The sequence below is a fragment of the Eptatretus burgeri genome, chromosome 17 (genome assembly GCF_056783735.1).
Source record: "Eptatretus burgeri isolate ZD-2024b chromosome 17, Ebu_testis_v1, whole genome shotgun sequence".
Classification (NCBI taxonomy): Eukaryota; Metazoa; Chordata; class Myxini; order Myxiniformes; family Myxinidae; genus Eptatretus; species Eptatretus burgeri.
In genome coordinates, this window is record NC_140977.1 from 46,314,801 (window position 1) to 46,331,096 (window position 16,296).

General features: G+C 52.9%; 1 protein-coding gene and 1 long non-coding RNA gene across 2 annotated transcripts in view; one reads left to right on the forward strand and one right to left on the reverse strand.

Moving 5' to 3' along the window:
• Positions 1 to 16,296, forward strand: part of LOC147009968 (uncharacterized) — a 220,325-nt gene that overhangs the window by 116,781 nt on the left and 87,248 nt on the right. The window lies entirely within an intron of this gene.
• Positions 787 to 3,739, reverse strand: LOC147009970 (uncharacterized). The gene is made up of 3 exons (XR_015053084.1): positions 2,679 to 3,739; positions 2,385 to 2,442; positions 787 to 947 (listed from the first exon to the last, which is right to left on the reverse strand). It is a non-coding gene; the product is annotated as an uncharacterized LOC147009970 (long non-coding RNA).

The following is a 16,296-nucleotide window of genomic DNA, read 5'->3' on the forward strand; positions in this document are numbered from 1 at the left end:
TTAAACGATGGACGAACATACTTTTTAAAATTGTTGATGTAATAGATACAGTTCCTTGGACTTATAAGATATATGATTTGGAAGGGGAAGAGATTTTAGGTTCATTTTATTCACAGGAATTACAAAAGACAAAGATAAATTGAATTTTTTTGACTCCGCCCCTTTTTGACTCCGCACACACAAAACCCACCCACATAAACCCCACCCCACACAAGCTCCACACAAACCCCACCCCACACAAACCCCACCCCACACAAACCCCACACAAACCCCACCACACACAAACCCCCCACAAGCTCCACACAAGCTCCACACCCACAAACCCCACACAAGCTCCACCCATATTCATCATATTCACATAATTAGTGATTAGTTAATTAGTTCCCCACACACAACATGTTTATTTAATTAAAAAATTATCCACCCATCCACACAAGCTCCACTCATCCACCCATCCACCCATCTCTCCACCCATCCATTTATCCACACAAACCTCATCCACATAAGCCTCATCCACATTCACCCCTCCCACACAAGCCCCGCCCACACACGCCCCGCCCACACACGCCCCGCCCACACAAGCCCCGCCCACATAAACCCCACCCACACAAGCCCCACCCCCCTCATCCCCCCTGTGCGCCCCCACCTTTGACCCACCACCTCCCTCATCCCACCCCCACCCTTCCCCACACACACACATGGGGAGGGGAGGGGTGGGATGAGGGGGTGATGGGTCGTTGGGGGAACGCACCTTCCCCCCCCACCCCCTCCCTCCCTCTCCTTCATGTCTTGATCCTTTTTTTGAAATTCAAAATCAAGTAATTGTAAACAAAACAAATATAATTAATCAAAATTGAAAATATTAAATTTTCATTTGCGAGAATGTATAATCTTTCCCAGCAATCTTCTTCAGATGTCTTGTGATTTCGAAACTCAGACACCATATTCTGTTTTGAAACAAAAAGTGGATAATAATTAGGTTTTATAAAGATAATTACATGGTAATATGAGTAAGCCTGGTGTTGGTTCTAAGTTCAAGCCTCGTTGACCACTGAATTAACACACCAGGAGGCCGACTCAGCCTGTCATCCTTCCAAGGCCAATAAAATGAATTCCAGTGTACAGTGGTACCTCTACTTATGAATGTCTCTACATACGAATGTTTCAGGTTACGAAACACCTGAACGGGAAAATATTGCCTCTAGTTACGAAGGCGTTTCAGGATACGAAGTCAAAAATACAGTACAGTACGCGCTGCTTTTCGCTGCTCCCAGAGTTTTCCGAACGTAAACAAACTTGTAGCTGCTCTGCCATTGGCTATCGCCTAAAATCTGCCTGGCAACCCTTTGCGTATGCGTGTATCCCAGCATGCTCTTCGTGTCCCCGTCCCGCTCTGTAAATATAGTTATACTGTATACAGTCTATGGTCCCGCTACGAAGTGCTCGGAGAGTGTTACAGTACAGTACGCGTGTGGATTACAGTAACTTTTATTCACAATGGACCCCAAGAAAGCAATGAAGAAAAGTGGACAAGGAGAAAAGAAGAAGAAGAAGAAGAAGAGAGTTTTTCTGGCCATACAAACAAAGCAAGAGATAATAGAAAGGTATGAAAAGCTGTTTTCGATGATTTCGAATTTCGACGAAGGAGCTGCAGGAATTGGAGGTGATGCAACACACCGCGGTGCAGGAGGAGTTCAAAGAGGACGAGGAGGAGGAGGAGGAGGCAGCCATTATTCCATCAGCCCAAATCAAAGACATTTTAGGAAAATTCCATGAAGTCTCGGAATTTGTTGAAAAGAATCACCCGGAAAAAGTGTTCACAAGTCGGGCTATCGCGCACTATGACGATGTCTGCCTCGCGCATTTCCGACGGATTGTTAAAAGCCGGCAAAAGCAGACGTCATTGGATCAATTCTTCACGAAACGCGAGGTAAAAAACACTGCTGATGAGGACCAGTAAACAGAGGCCAAAAAGTAACGAGAATAGCAGTTAAAAGGTAAATGAATATTTTTATTATTTCCTTTATTCTTTGTTTTTTACATTATGTGCCTCTCGTTTTATGTTTATTGTGCGGTAATCTAATTTTAACATGTATTTGTTTCATGTTCTGATGCATTTTTATGATTTATTTAAAAAAATGTCCGAATTTTGCGGGGCTTGGAACGGATTAGCGCATTTACATTCAAAAGGCGTCTCTACTTACACGTTACGAAGGTTTCACGTTACGAAACTACTCCCAGAACGAATTAAATTCGTAAGTAGAGGTACTACTGTACTGACAAAACCGCGTCCAAACTAATGATGCAACCAACATAAGGCGACATTCCAAAGAGAGAGTGATATTAATAAACAAATAACTAAATAATAATTCAGAAACATTTACCTCCAGAAAATCATGTGTTGTACCAGATTGCTTCAACAGCTTATGTTGTGTGATCTAGCTGAAAAAAAATAAAATAAGGAGTCAAGGGTATAGATGGAGAGACAGACAGAGAGAGGTAGGTAGAAAGACAGACAGAGAGAGATACAAAGAGACAGACAGGGAGAGATAGAGAGAGACAGACGGAAAGAGACACACACACGCACGCACACACACACACGCACGCACGCACGCTCGCACACACAAACACACACACACACACACACACACACACACACACACACACACACGTCTCACCATTGGTTTAATTCATTCGAGATCAGAGGCCGTGATAAGACTTCGTACCAGTCATTATAAATGTTTTTCAATTCTCTTCTAAAATCATTGACCTCTTCAATAAGAGCATTCATTTGATGCACCTCATCGTGATATGTAAACTCCACTTCTTCCAAGGACCTGCCAGGAAAAAATATATATTTTCGCATTATCACGATTTAATTTATAATCAATTGCTTCATCGTTCAAAGAGGAAACCATACACAAACTTACCAACTTTGTAGTGAGCTGTTATCTTCATCGGAAGAGAGTGAGTCCATGTCTCAGTTTTTTTTTTACCATTGGTACAAGATGGCAAAAAGATCAGAGGCCGTGATAAGACGTCGTGTCAGTCATTAAAATTGTTTTTCAATTCTCTTCTAAGATGATTGACCTCTTCAATAAGAGCATTAACTTCATGCACCTCGTCGTGATATGTAAACTGCTCTTCTTCCAAGGACCTGCCAAGAAAAAAAAATATATCAGAATTATCACGATTTAATTTATAATCAATTGCTTCATCGTTCAAAGAGGAACCTATACACAGGCTTACCAACTTTGTGTTGAGCTGTTTTGTTCGTGGAAGAAAGATCGCTCATGTCTCAGTTGTAAAAATGAAAATCCCGTCTGGCAGAAACTTTGTCTGGCGAATCACTTATAAGGCAACGATGAGGAGATTGTTTAATCATTGGGTGTGGCCACAGGAAATGACGCTTCGGGCGAGACAGCTTGGAAAATAACTGGGTGATATATTCTCAAATTGTATGAATCATTTTTAAAACATACTTAAAATACCCTAAAATGGTTTGCAACTCGGGCGGTGGCCAGATGAGATCATTAAGAGAAGTTTATCATTTCGTAATGGCACAAAGGGGTATCTTAAAAAATATAAAGATTCAAATGTTTTGTTTTTCAATATTTTAGATGGGGATTATTGTGCAAAGAAAATTAAACTATTGAAGGAATTTGAGAATGAACAAATCTTTATAGGTTCAATGAGTGAGCTAAACAATATGCATCGGTTATTTGATAAGGAGTGTCCTGAGGCTTAGACGTTTCAGATATTTCTTTCGAATCACTTTTAACAAATCACATTACCACTTTAGTACTTGAACAAATCTTTATCTTATTGCATGGATTATTTGAAAAAAAAAGTGTCCCCAGGTTAAAAGGGGAGACAAATAAATATACCTTGGGATAAAAAGGGGGTTTATTTTTAGGGGAAAAAAATATGAATCGCTGAAAATCCCCCATTCATTTACATCAGGAAAAGTGAGCCAGAACTAGTATATTCACCCTACTTCGACCCCACTGAGTTCGAAAATGCAGTCCATTTTCACCTAGGAAGTTCAGAAGTGTACGGATTCGCATCTCACCATACCCTAATTTTTCAATCAATGGAATTACAAACTATTAGAATATTTCCTCTCATTTACCAAATACCACTATCATCTCTGCCTCTATTGCTGTCTCCACTCCCACCTGAACTTATTTCTCGCCGGCCCAACATCCAGTGTTTTAGATTTTAGATTCAATGATTCACGAAAAATATTGTTGCGGTATTCGCGCCCGCCGGCGTGCGAACGGCCACGTAACTCGAATCGCGGCACGTCGCCCACCGGACGGACAATCCAGTCGTGACCCTCTCGGACTAACGCCGGGAACCAGTCACGGGTGGACCTTTCGGTCTCACCGCGATCGAGCCAATCAGCCCCCGCGTGGGATAGGGTTGCTCGCCAAATTCGAACTACCTAAGTACCCACGCGGAGGGTAGACCGGGCGATCACACCTCGCCGCAGGTCGACTTCGGACACGGGCCACTTAAGCGACCCGTTCCGTACTATCAGAATAACCGAGCGGTGTTATCGTCGACCTCGACGGTTCGATTAATTATCGGGCGTATTCAGCCCACTACCAACCCTTTACGTGAAGCAAGATGGGGATTCAATGGAGGAAAAGACGAAGCGAAGCGGGAGAACAGTTCAACAATAAAGCACATTTATTCGCGGCACACGGGAAGCACACAAATACAATTCCACCAAATGCACACAAACAAAAGAAAACACAATTCCATTTACACAAAAAGCAAACATAAAAGTGAAAACACAGTGCAGAGCTAATACCGACTACCGAGCACACGGCAACACTTATACAATTCTACTTCACAGACGGCGCCGACAACACATACCCAAAACCAAGGAAAAGAAATCCCCCAAGAATGAGGCAGGCCTGAGGCCGAGACCGGGTCGGGCCTACCCGTCTGGTGATGAGACGCGGAGCGGCGATGGCGCTTCTCTCCGCGGGCCTCGCGGACAGTGTCAGGCAGGGGGGTGGGAAAAGGGGCCCCCTTGGTCGCACTATCTCAGCGCGGGGGGAAACAGGAGGGGGTTGCTGATGCTCGGGGTATAGAGGATCTTTATTATCCCTGGTGTGCGTCTCCACCTCGGCCAGGTCGCGCTGCTGGCCTCCCGCGGACGTGCAGCTCCTGGCACCGACGCGAGCACCCCCTCGTCCGGCTCTCTTCAGCTTCTCCAGCCACTGCAGGCTTCGGGCTCCAGTCTTCCACACTCGTCCCCTCCGTTCCGACTCCTTCTCGTTCTCGACTCCTTCTCGTTCTCGTTCGCGACTCTTTCTCGCTGACTCCTTTGCGACTCTCTTCTGACTGACGAACACCGTCCTTTTATCCCCCCGTAACTTCGCCTTTGACCCCCTCCCTTTGACCTTTCACCTCGCTCCCCATTGGCCCGAGAAAAAGTGGGCGTGAAGGCTTTTTGATCCACAAATTTGCATATATCGATCGCCCTGGGGGCGGGGCCAATAGTATTTATTTAGTTGTTATTATTATATTATATTAGGGTATGGTGAGATGCGAATCCGTACACTTCTGAACTTCCTAGGTGAAAATGGACTGCATTTTCGAACTCAGTGGGGTCGATTTACTCTAAGAAATGTTTAGATGGACAACAAATTAATTATAGATTATAAAATATCGAAATGAGTAGGAGGATTAGTTACTCAACTCCAGTAATGATAAATCTTGTTTTAGGTCATATTTTCGAAATGGTAGTGAATTCAATGTCGGTGCAGTCATTTCTTGGAGTAAATCGACCCCATAGAGTTCGAAAATGCACTCCATTTCCACCTCGGACATCCAGAAGTACCCGTAATCGTACCTGACCATACCCTAATTTATTCAAGTCATGAGACGAAAAGTCGTCAGATGGAGTGACCTCTAAATCACCTCCGATCAAGCTAAAAAAAAATTTATGCACGTTGTTGGATCATATTAGAATAATTTTAAGCTTGTGGAGCAACATTCTATTTTTTTTTAGACTTTTTTGGACCACCCTACTGTATATAAAACTCGGCGGTTAAAAAGAAAATGTTGCAGATTGGGTGCATTTCATCGCCCTTTCCCTCCCCACCCCACACACTGTCCTCCCTTCCCCGCACCTCATGCCGCCTTCCCTTCCCCACCCCTCATGCTGCCTTCCCTTCTCCACCCCTCATGCCGCTTTCCCTTCCCCGCCCCTCATGCCGCCTTCCCTTCCCCGCCCCTCATGCCGCCTTCCCTTTCCATCATTCCTCCCCTTACGCCCTCCCCACCCCGCATGATCATACCCCGTCGGTCGCCGCATGCTGTATTAACATGCTGTTTTAATGTACCCCATTTTGTAATTAAATGTGTGGTGTAGCGGGCCTGCGGGGGCAGGGCATGATGTGGAGGAGTGGTCGGCGTGATCACGTGCGTGCAAGGGATATAGGAGTGCGCGCCGCCTGAGGCGTTGTAGTGGTTGCTGTAGTCGTTGTGGCTTGTAGAGTGCATCGAGTACGTAATAAAGGGGAGTTACGGGCAACGTACGCTCACGCTCCCGCTCGTGCAACAAAGCCGGGTTGAACTGTTCCCCCACTCGTGTCTGCCTTCGAAGCACCACTGCCACGACACCACAGTTTGGCGACGAGGCTGTTCGGATCGGCGTGTGCAGGGTGGTTGGGTTTGGATCGGCAGCGAGTAACTCAGCGCACCCCGCGCGGTTCGAGGTCCCGGAGGGGCGCATCGCGAAGAGCGCATCACAGGCTCCAGGGCCAGGCATCTCACCAGCATGGCAGAAGGTCGGGGCACGGCGCACGGGCGCGTGCCCGTCTTCGTGGGAGATGACTTCGAATTGTTTTCTGAACAATTGGGCTGCTATTTTCACGCGAATGATGTGGATGATGAAGGCAAACACAAGTCGATCTTGCTCGCCTCGCTGTCAACGGAGCACTACCGGCTTCTGAGTGATTTGGTAGCTCCAGATAAGCCCAGTGATGACGGGCTATCGTTTCAGGATATCGTGGAGAAGATGAAGACCCACTTGGCGCCAGAGAAGTCATTGCAGCTCGCTCGGTACCAGTTCGATCACCTCGCGAAGGGTGCGGAGGAGCGCGTTGCAGATTTCGTGGCACAGGTGAAGCATTCGGCCGTGGCTAGCAAGTTTACGGCCGAGGAGCGTCCGGCGCGAATCAGAGATCGTTTTATTTCAGGTCTGAAAGACGCGAAGATGGTGGCAGCCATTCTGCGGATGAGCGGTGTCGACGTTACATTCCACTCAGCGGTCGGGACTGCTTCGGCTGTCGAGCAGACGCTCACGGATGTCCGCGCCATCGCCGGCCAGGACGTAATGAGTAGCTCCAGCTGGGGCATGTCGGCTGATCCCGGGGTCCACGCGATGACCCAGGTGCCCCAGGTTGTGCGCGCGTCTGGCGGTGCGGGCCGGGGGCGCGCGCCGCAGCGCGGCCGCACCGGGAGCGAGGTGGATTTCCAGGGGTGCTGGGGGTGTGGTGGTCCGCACCTGCGACGAGTGTGCCCGTATAAGAACACCGTGTGTTTGCATTGTCACAAGGTGGGACATTTGAAGCGTGTGTCGGATGGCGGGGGCCTCCATTGGGGTCTTGGATGGCGAGGTGCGGGAGGACCCCAGTGACCTGGGGAGTGGCCTGCAGCCGGGGCATGGCGATGCCGACGGGCCGGAGCAGGAGAGGCAACCAATGTTGAGTCTGTTTTCGATTGGTCCGGAGGTGACAAGACCAATCACGGTGGAAGTCGAGGTGAATGGCGAGCCGACTGTGTTTTACGTTGACACCGGGGCTGCAGTGTCGGTCATGGGCGAGCGGGCGGCTCGTAGTCTTCGCGGTGTTCGCCTGGTCAAGACGACCTTGTCGCTGTGCACGTACACCGGCGAAGCAATTGCACCGCTTGCGGTGGCAGACGTCTCGGTGGTCTACCGGGGTCGAAGCGCCCTACTCTCGGTGTTTGTGGTACGAGGGGAGGGGCCCGCCCTTTTGGGTCGGGACTGGTTGGCGCACCTCGAGCTGGATCTCCAGTTCATGCCTCCAGGTGCGCCGGTGCTTCCTTCGAGACCCGAGGGCGAGGTTCTGGCGGCAGGAGCCGCATCGATTCAACGGGAGCGGTCGTTCGTTGCTTCCTGCAACGATGATCTGCGGTTCGGGAGCAACGGGAGCCGTGCCAGCTCTCGCGCTGAGCTCTCGCGCTTCGGCTGCGCTCATGATGCAATGCACGCCTGTGTCGGTCAGGCGATTTCAACGGGGAGTTGCAGCGAGCCCGTCGCGTTCAAGAAGTTCACGGATCGCGACTGTCGACGACAAGCAGGTCATCGCAACGTCGCGACGACAGCCGGGAGACGGACACGTGATGTGGTTCATGGGTTGCTGTTCATTGCGTATTTGATTTTCATTGCTCAAGTGATGCAGTTTAACGTTGTTGAAATAAATGCCGACAGTTCATGTGTGAGAATATGTTTGGCTGGGGTCAATCGGTGGGATTTTCGTGATAACGGATGTGATGTGAAGGCTTTGGGAGCGATTATGGCAAATAAAGAGGTTTTATTGACCTCTCGCTGCCACGGGCCACGGGTTGTTGCTTTGTCGTGTGCGGGGATTTTATCGGAAAAACGCGCTGTACGAAAAAAGGAGTTTGCAATTGCACAGATGATGTTCTTATTGATTTATGACGGGCCTGGGTTTGATGTGTGGTTTGTATGGAATCGCTACCGTCTAATTGCCGTGTGGGTCTCAGAGATCGACTCAGAGCCGGGGCTGGTTCGCTGTTCAGCGTTACCCCCACCTCTGGTTTCGGCAAGGTCAGACGTGCCTGGCGCCTAGGGCGCAACTCTCTGTTCTCGCCCGAGGCCGTTTGGACGTACGTTGGAATCTCGGCTGATTGTGGTGCATGGGTTGTTGTGGGGTGATTGGTGCATCCAGCCGACGGCGCTGTTCAGCATCCCCACCCAAGGTCAATCGGGTTTGGCATTGGCGCCACGGCTTCCAGACAGCGGGCTTCTGGCCTCGGAATGTTTATCTGCTTCTAGTCTGGCTGGGGGGAGATGTGCCGCCTTGTCGGCCGGGGGCGTTTGATGGTGCCGGGGAAGGTTTGCTCGGGAGGTCGCCACGACCTCGCCGGAGGGCGTGCAAGCATGAGCCGCCTGGGGGCGCTTTTGCTGCGTAGTGATGCTGTGCTTCTCGCCTTGCTGCTTGATATCTGTAACGCGGTCAGAGTTTTTGTGGGTTCATTGGGCAACTCAGTCTTCGGGACATGGCCGTTGCAGCTCCACTCGCTCACATCGACACGTTATATGGTGTGATGTGCCTATGCTTTTTCTTTTTGAGGCTATTATCGTTTTTGTACCTTATCTGCTTTTATGTCGTGGTATCCTGTGCTGCTTATGCTTATTATGACGATGGTCATTTAATAATCATGGTTTTAGGAGGGAGGAGTGTGGTCAGGTCAGGTCAGGTTCGATCTGTGACCTGCTACAGGTACCATGTAAACCTGTACTAACCTGTTCCATGGTCGGGTTGTCGGCGACTAAACCGTCTCCCCCACCAGGTTTTCTGGTGAGGAGGGTGTTTGGATATGGACACCCAGCAGGATTAAAAACAAAACCTGTCAAAGGGCGGAGGAGCTCCTTGTGAGCCAACGGCCATCCATATCTAGTGCCCAACTGTGTCTGCGGACGTCCTCCTGCAGTTGGGTTACTTCTTATTAGGAGGTTGGTGGCAGGATTTGCACTCCAGCCACCGTAAAACGCTTCATTCCGCAAAACGCAAAAACGCAAAAAAATCTGAAAACCCACTCCGTGGGAGTACCTCCTGTGCAGCTTCCCTTCGCAGGGCAGCTCACCGGATGATGGGATTGGGGCAAAGCCTTCGGGACCCCCCATCTTTGATAGGAGGGAAACCACGGGGTAACATCCCTGGGTCAGATTGCGGGAGAGTGTGTCGGAGTGGTGCTGAGGTGTCGTCCACCAGACGGCGGTCTCCTTGGGTTAACCTGAGGCGGTCCCTTCGGGTGGGTGCCTGGAATGTCCTATCCCTAAGAGAGGATGATCACCTGTCTCTGTTATCATCTGAGCTCAAGCGTTTGGACATCGGGATTGCAGCTCTCTCTGAGGTTCGGAGACCGGATTGCGGCGAGTTAATGGTGGGTGGTTACACCTACTATTGGTCTGGTCGCTCTGATGGTTACCATACCCAAGGAGTTGCTGTAGCTGTGTCCAATAAGCTGACCCCAATGATAATTGAGGTAACACCGGTCAACGAGCGTATTATGAGATTAAGGATTCGTCACTCCTTAGGTGTCATTTCCCTGGTCTCTATTTATGCTCCGACTGAGGCGAGTGATCTTACCGTGAAGGACACATTCTACGCCACACTCGAGTCTGTGGTTGATCAGTGCCCCAGACGAGATACACTTCTAGTCTTGGGGGATTTCAATGCATCGACTGGAACTGATAGGGATGGTTATGAGGTGTGTGTTGGTCCCCATGGGTCAGGAACTATGAACCAGAATAGCACTAAGTTCCTTGACTTTGCAAGAAGTCATGGACTTAGGGTGGCTGGTTCATGGTTTCAGCGCCCGCAAGCTCATCGCTGGACTTGGTATTCCAACGCTGGCGGTGTGGCAAAGGAGATTGACCATGTCCTCATTGACGGTCGTTGGAGGATGATCCAGAACTGCAGGGTCTACCGGAGTGCTCAGTTCCTCAATACTGACCACAGGCTTGTTGTAGCAACTCTAAAGCTGCACCTTAAATCCTGGAGAATGGTACCATCCCAGCCTAGGCTGGATGTTGCCAAGCTCAGGGATGAGAGAGTAGCTGAGGAGTTTGCGAACAGGCTGAGTGGACACTTGGGGGTCTGGGTGCTTTGGGGGGTCCTGAAGAGTTGTGGAGCACCTTCAAGACCACCGTCCTTGATGTTGCCGGTGGATGCCTTGGAGTTCACCGCAGGGCAAAGAAGAATTTTGTCTCTCAAGGGACACTGGATACCATTGACCAGAGTCGCAGGGCCAGGCTGAATGGCAGAGCTGAGCTGTTCAGGGAGCTGAGGCGTAAAACTGTACGTGCACTGAGGGTGGACAAGGAGGCCTATGTGCGAGGAATCTGTGAGGGGGTAGAGCATCACCTGTGGACAGGTGATTCTCGTCCCGCTTACAGGGGAATTCGCGCATTACGTTCATCCAAGCCCATCCCTCGGAGCACTGCAGTTCGAGCAGAGAGTGGTAGGCTCTTGACAGAGGAGTCTGAAGTGAAGGCCCGCTGGGCCGGTTACTTTGAGCGGTTGTACCAGGCTGATCCCCCAGCTGTCGAGTTGGACGTCAAGGGTGTTACAATCCCTGTTGCTGACCCTCGAATCAACTGTGGTCCACCATCGCTTGTGGAAACACGGGCTGCGGTGAACCAGTTGAAACGGGGCAAAGCTCCAGGGATCTGTGGCATCCATGCCGAACTTCTCAAGGCTGGTGGAAATGCTGCACTCGCGTCGTTGCATGCAGTTTTGTGCTCTGCCTGGAACACAGGCATCATCCCAACTGACTGGAAGAGGGGCCTTGTTGTCCCTCTCTGGAAAGGGAAGGGTGATCGCCAAGACTGCAACAACTACCGAGGGGTGACGCTGCTCTCAGTGCCGGGCAAGGTCTTTGCTCGGATAATTCTTGATAGGGTTCGCCACCATCTGCTTGAGCACCAGCGTCCAGAGCAGTCAGGCTTTACACCAAAGAGGTCAACGATTGACCGTATCCTTGCACTTCGTGTCCTCACCGAACGCAGACGAGAGTTTCGGCAGGGGCTGCTTGCAGCCTATGTTGATCTCTGTAAAGCGTTCGATTCAGTGAATCGGGATGTCCTCTGGAGGATTCTTGGTCTTCGTGGGGTGCCACCAAAACTGATCGATCTGATGTCTGAACTCTACTCTGGTACTGAGAGTGCTGTGAAGTGTGGTGGTACCATCTCTGACTTATTTCCAGTTGTTACTGGAGTTCGTCAGGGGTGTGTACTTGCCCCCACACTTTTCAGCACTTGTATGGACTGGATTTTTGGGAGGATGTCGGAGAGATCAAGTTGCGGTGCATCGTTTGGCAATGTCAAGATCTCGGACCTTGATTTTGCAGATGATGCAGTCATCTTTGCGGAGACTTTAGACATCCTCTTGGGGGCCCTCGAGGTGCTGAATGAGGAGTCGGAGCCGTTGGGATTACGGATTTCTTGGGTCAAAACAAAGATCCAGGCTTTCGGTGACATCTTGGATGCTGCTGTCCTGTCTGTGTCTGTTTGTGGTGAGGATGTTGAGGTCGTGGATAGATTCACTTACCTTGGCAGTGATATTCATGTCTCCGCAGGTTGTGAGCCGGAGGTCAATAGACGTCTGGGTCGGGCCTGGGGAGTCATGGATTCACTGGATCATGGGGTGTGGCGCTGCCGGTACCTGTGCGGGAGGACGAAAGTCCGAGTCTTCAGGTCCTTGGTACTTCCAGTCTTGCTCTATGGGTGCGAGACTTGGACTTTGACCAAGGATCTGAGACGGAGACTTAATTCCTTTGGTACCAGGTCTCTTCGGAGAATCCTTGGCTATCGCTGGTCGGATTTTGTGTCCAACGAGCGGTTGCTGAGAGAGACTCGGATGAGATTTGTTACCTGCATAGTCCGTGAGCGTCAGCTGCGGCTGTATGGACATGTGGCTCGTTTTCCTGACGCTGATCCTGCTCACCAGATTCTCTCAGCGAGGGAGTCTCATGAGTGGAGGAGGCCAGTGGGCCGACCACGTGCCTCATGGTTGCAGCAGGTTGACCATCATCTCAAGGAGATGGGGATGGGCCTGGCATCTGCCTGGGGGATGGCCAGACGGAGGCCCCTGGAGTACCGGCGGAAAGTGGACGCAGCGACGCGCTGTTCTGGCACATGCTCCCATACCTGACCTGACCTGAGTGTGGTGTAGCGGGCCTGCGGGGGCAGGGCATGATGTGGAGGAGTGGTCGGCGTGATCACGTGTGCAAGGGATATAGGAGTGCGCGCCGCCTGAGGCGTTGTAGTGGTTGCTGTAGTCGTTGTGGCTTGTAGAGTGCATCGAGTACGTAATAAAGGGGAGTTACGGGTAACGTACGCTAACGCTCCCGCTCGTGCAACAAAGCCGGGTTGAACTGTTCCCCCGCTCGTGTCTGCCTTCGAAGCACCACTGCCACGACACCACAAAATGTACCCCAGTCCTGTATTACCCCCCACCCCTTATCCACAAGTCTCTCTACCAAACGCGTCAAAATTCCCTCCCCTCATGCTTACCTCTTCGCAAACCCCCTCCCCTCCCCACTTCCCCCATCCTCTCCCCACTTCCCTCTCTCCCCCCCCATCCTCGTCGCTCTCCCCACCCCCCTTTCCTCACTCTTCGTCCTCCCCTTCCCTCCCCCCACTTCCTAGCTCCACCCTCTTCCCTCCTTGCTTCCTTCTTGCTCCCTCCTCCCATCCTCCTTCTCCCCCCACCCTCTCCCTCTTTCTCCCCCCCCCACCCTCTCCCTCTTTCTCACCCCCACCCTCTCCCTCTTTCTCCCCCCCATCCTCTCCCTCTTTCTCCCCCCACCCTCTTCCTCTTTCTCCTCCCCCCACACTCTCCCTCTTTCTCCCCCCACCCTCTCCCTCTTTCTCCCCCCACCCTCTCCCTCTTTCTCCCCCCCACCCTCTCCCTCTTTCTCCCCCCCACCCTCTCCCTCTTTATCCCCCACCCTCTCCCTCTTTCTCCCCCCACCCTCTCCCTCTTTCTCCCCCCACGCTCTCCCTCTTTCTCCCCCCACCCTCTCCCTCTTTCTCCCCCCACCCTCTCCCTCTTTCTCCCCCCCACCTCTCCCTCTTTCTCCCCCCCACCCTCTCCCTCTTTCTCCCCCCTACCCTCTCCCTCTTTCTCCCCCCACCCTCTCCCTCTTTCTCCCCCCCACCCTCTCCCTCTTTCTCCCCCACCCTCTCCCTCTTTCTCCCCCACCCTCTCCCTCTTTATCCCCCCACCCTCTCCCTCTTTATCCCCCCCACCCTCTCCCTCTTTATCCCCCCCACCCTCTCCCTCTTTCTCCCCCCCCACCCTCTCCCTCTTTCTCCCCCCTCTCTCCCTCTTTCTCCCCCCCACCCTCTCCCTCTTTCTCCCCCCACCCTCTCCCTCTTTCTCCCCCCACCCTCTCCCTCTTTCTCCCCCCCACCCTCTCCCTCTTTCTCCCCCCCCACCCTCTCCCTCTTTATCCCCCACCCTCTCCCTCTTTCTCCCCCACCCTCTCCCTCTTTATCCCCCCCACCCTCTCCCTCTTTATGCCCCCCACCCTCTCCCTCTTTATCCCCCCTCTCTCCCTCTTTCTCCCCCCCACCCTCTCCCTCTTTCTCCCCCCCACCCTCTCCCTCTTTCTCCCCCCACCCTCTCCCTCTTTCTCCCCCCCCACCCTCTCCCTCTTTCTCTCCCCCCACCCTCTCCCTCTTTCTCCCCCCCCCACCCTCTCCCTCTTTCTCCCCCCCCACCCTCTCCCTCTTTCTCCCCCCACCCTCTCCCTCTTTCTCCCCCCCACCCTCTCCCTCTTTCTCCCCCCCACCCTCTCCCTCTTTCTCCCCCCCACCCTCTCCCTCTTTCTCCCCCCACCCTCTCCCTCTTTCTCCCCCCCACCCTCTCCCTCTTTCTCCCCCCCCACCCTCTCCCTCTTTCTCCCCCCCACCCTCTCCCTCTTTCTCCCCCCCACCCTCTCCCTCTTTCTCCCCCCCACCCTCTCCCTCTTTCTCCCCCCCCCACCCTCTCCCTCTTTCTCCCCCCCACCCTCTCCCTCTTTCTCCCCCCCCACCCTCTCCCTCTTTCTCCCCCCCACCCTCTCCCTCTTTCTCCCCCCCACCCTCTCCCTCTTTCTCCCCCCACCCTCTCCCTCTTTTCTCCCCCCACCCTCTCCCTCTTTCTCCCCCCCACCCTCTCCCTCTTTCTCCCCCCCACCCTCTCCCTCTTTCTCCCCCTACCCTCTCCCTCTTTCTCCCCCCCACCCTCTCCCTCTTTCTCCCCCCCACCCTCTCCCTCTTTCTCCCCCCACCCTCTCCCTCTTTATCCCCCCACCCTCTCCCTCTTTCTCCTTATCCCCCCCACCCTCTCCCTCTTTCTCCCCCCCACCCTCTCCCTCTTTCTCCCCCCCCACCCTCTCCCTCTTTCTCCCCCCCACCCTCTCTCCCTCTTTCTCCCCCCCCCACCCTCTCCCTCTTTCTCCCCCCACCCTCTCCCTCTTTCTCCCCCCACCCTCTCCCTCTTTCTCCCCCCCACCCTCTCCCTCTTTCTCCCCCCCACCCTCTCCCTCTTTCTCCCCCCCCCCACCCTCTCCCTCTTTCTCCCCCCCACCCTCTCCCTCTTTCTCCCCCCCACCCTCTCCCTCTTTCTCCCCCCCCACCCTCTCCCTCTTTCTCCCCCCCCACCCTCTCCCTCTTTCTCCCCCCCACCCTCTCCCTCTTTCTCCCCCCCCACCCTCTCCCTCTTTCTCCCCCCCACCCTCTCCCTCTTTCTCCCCCCCACCCTCTCCCTCTTTCTCCCCCCCCACCCTCTCCCTCTTTCTCCCCCCCCCCACCCTCTCCCTCTTTCTCCCCCCCCCACCCTCTCCCTCTTTCTCCCCCCCCACCCTCTCCCTCTTTCTCCCCCCCCCACCCTCTCCCTCTTTCTCCCCCCCACCCTCTCCCTCTTTCTCCCCCCCACCCTCTCCCTCTTTCTCCCCCCCACCCTCTCCCTCTTTCTCCCCCCCACCCTCTCCCTCTTTCTCCCCCCCACCCTCTCCCTCTTTCTCCCCCCCCCACCCTCTCCCTCTTTCTCCCCCCCCCACCCTCTCCCTCTTTCTCCCCCCCCCCCACCCTCTCCCTCTTTCTCCCCCCCACCCTCTCCCTCTTTCTCCCCCCCCACCCTCTCCCTCTTTCTCCCCCCCCCCCCACCCTCTCCCTCTTTCTCCCCCCCCCCCACCCTCTCCCTCTTTCTCCCCCCCCCACCCTCTCCCTCTTTCTCCCCCCCACCCTCTCCCTCTTTCTCCCCCCACCCTCTCCCTCTTTCTCCCCCCCCCCCCACCCTCTCCCTCTTTCTCTCACCCACACCCCCTTCGTATTCCCGTTTGTGAAGTGACATTGTATTTACTAGTTACATATATTAGTTTCCTTTGTGAACTGCATTGTTCATAAAGGAATAAATGAGATTTCGCCACATGATCTCATCCGTGGTGTATATTCGAGCTTGGCTTGTACATTCTCCCTCCCTCCTTTTCACCTCTTGCTCTGAAAAAGTGAAA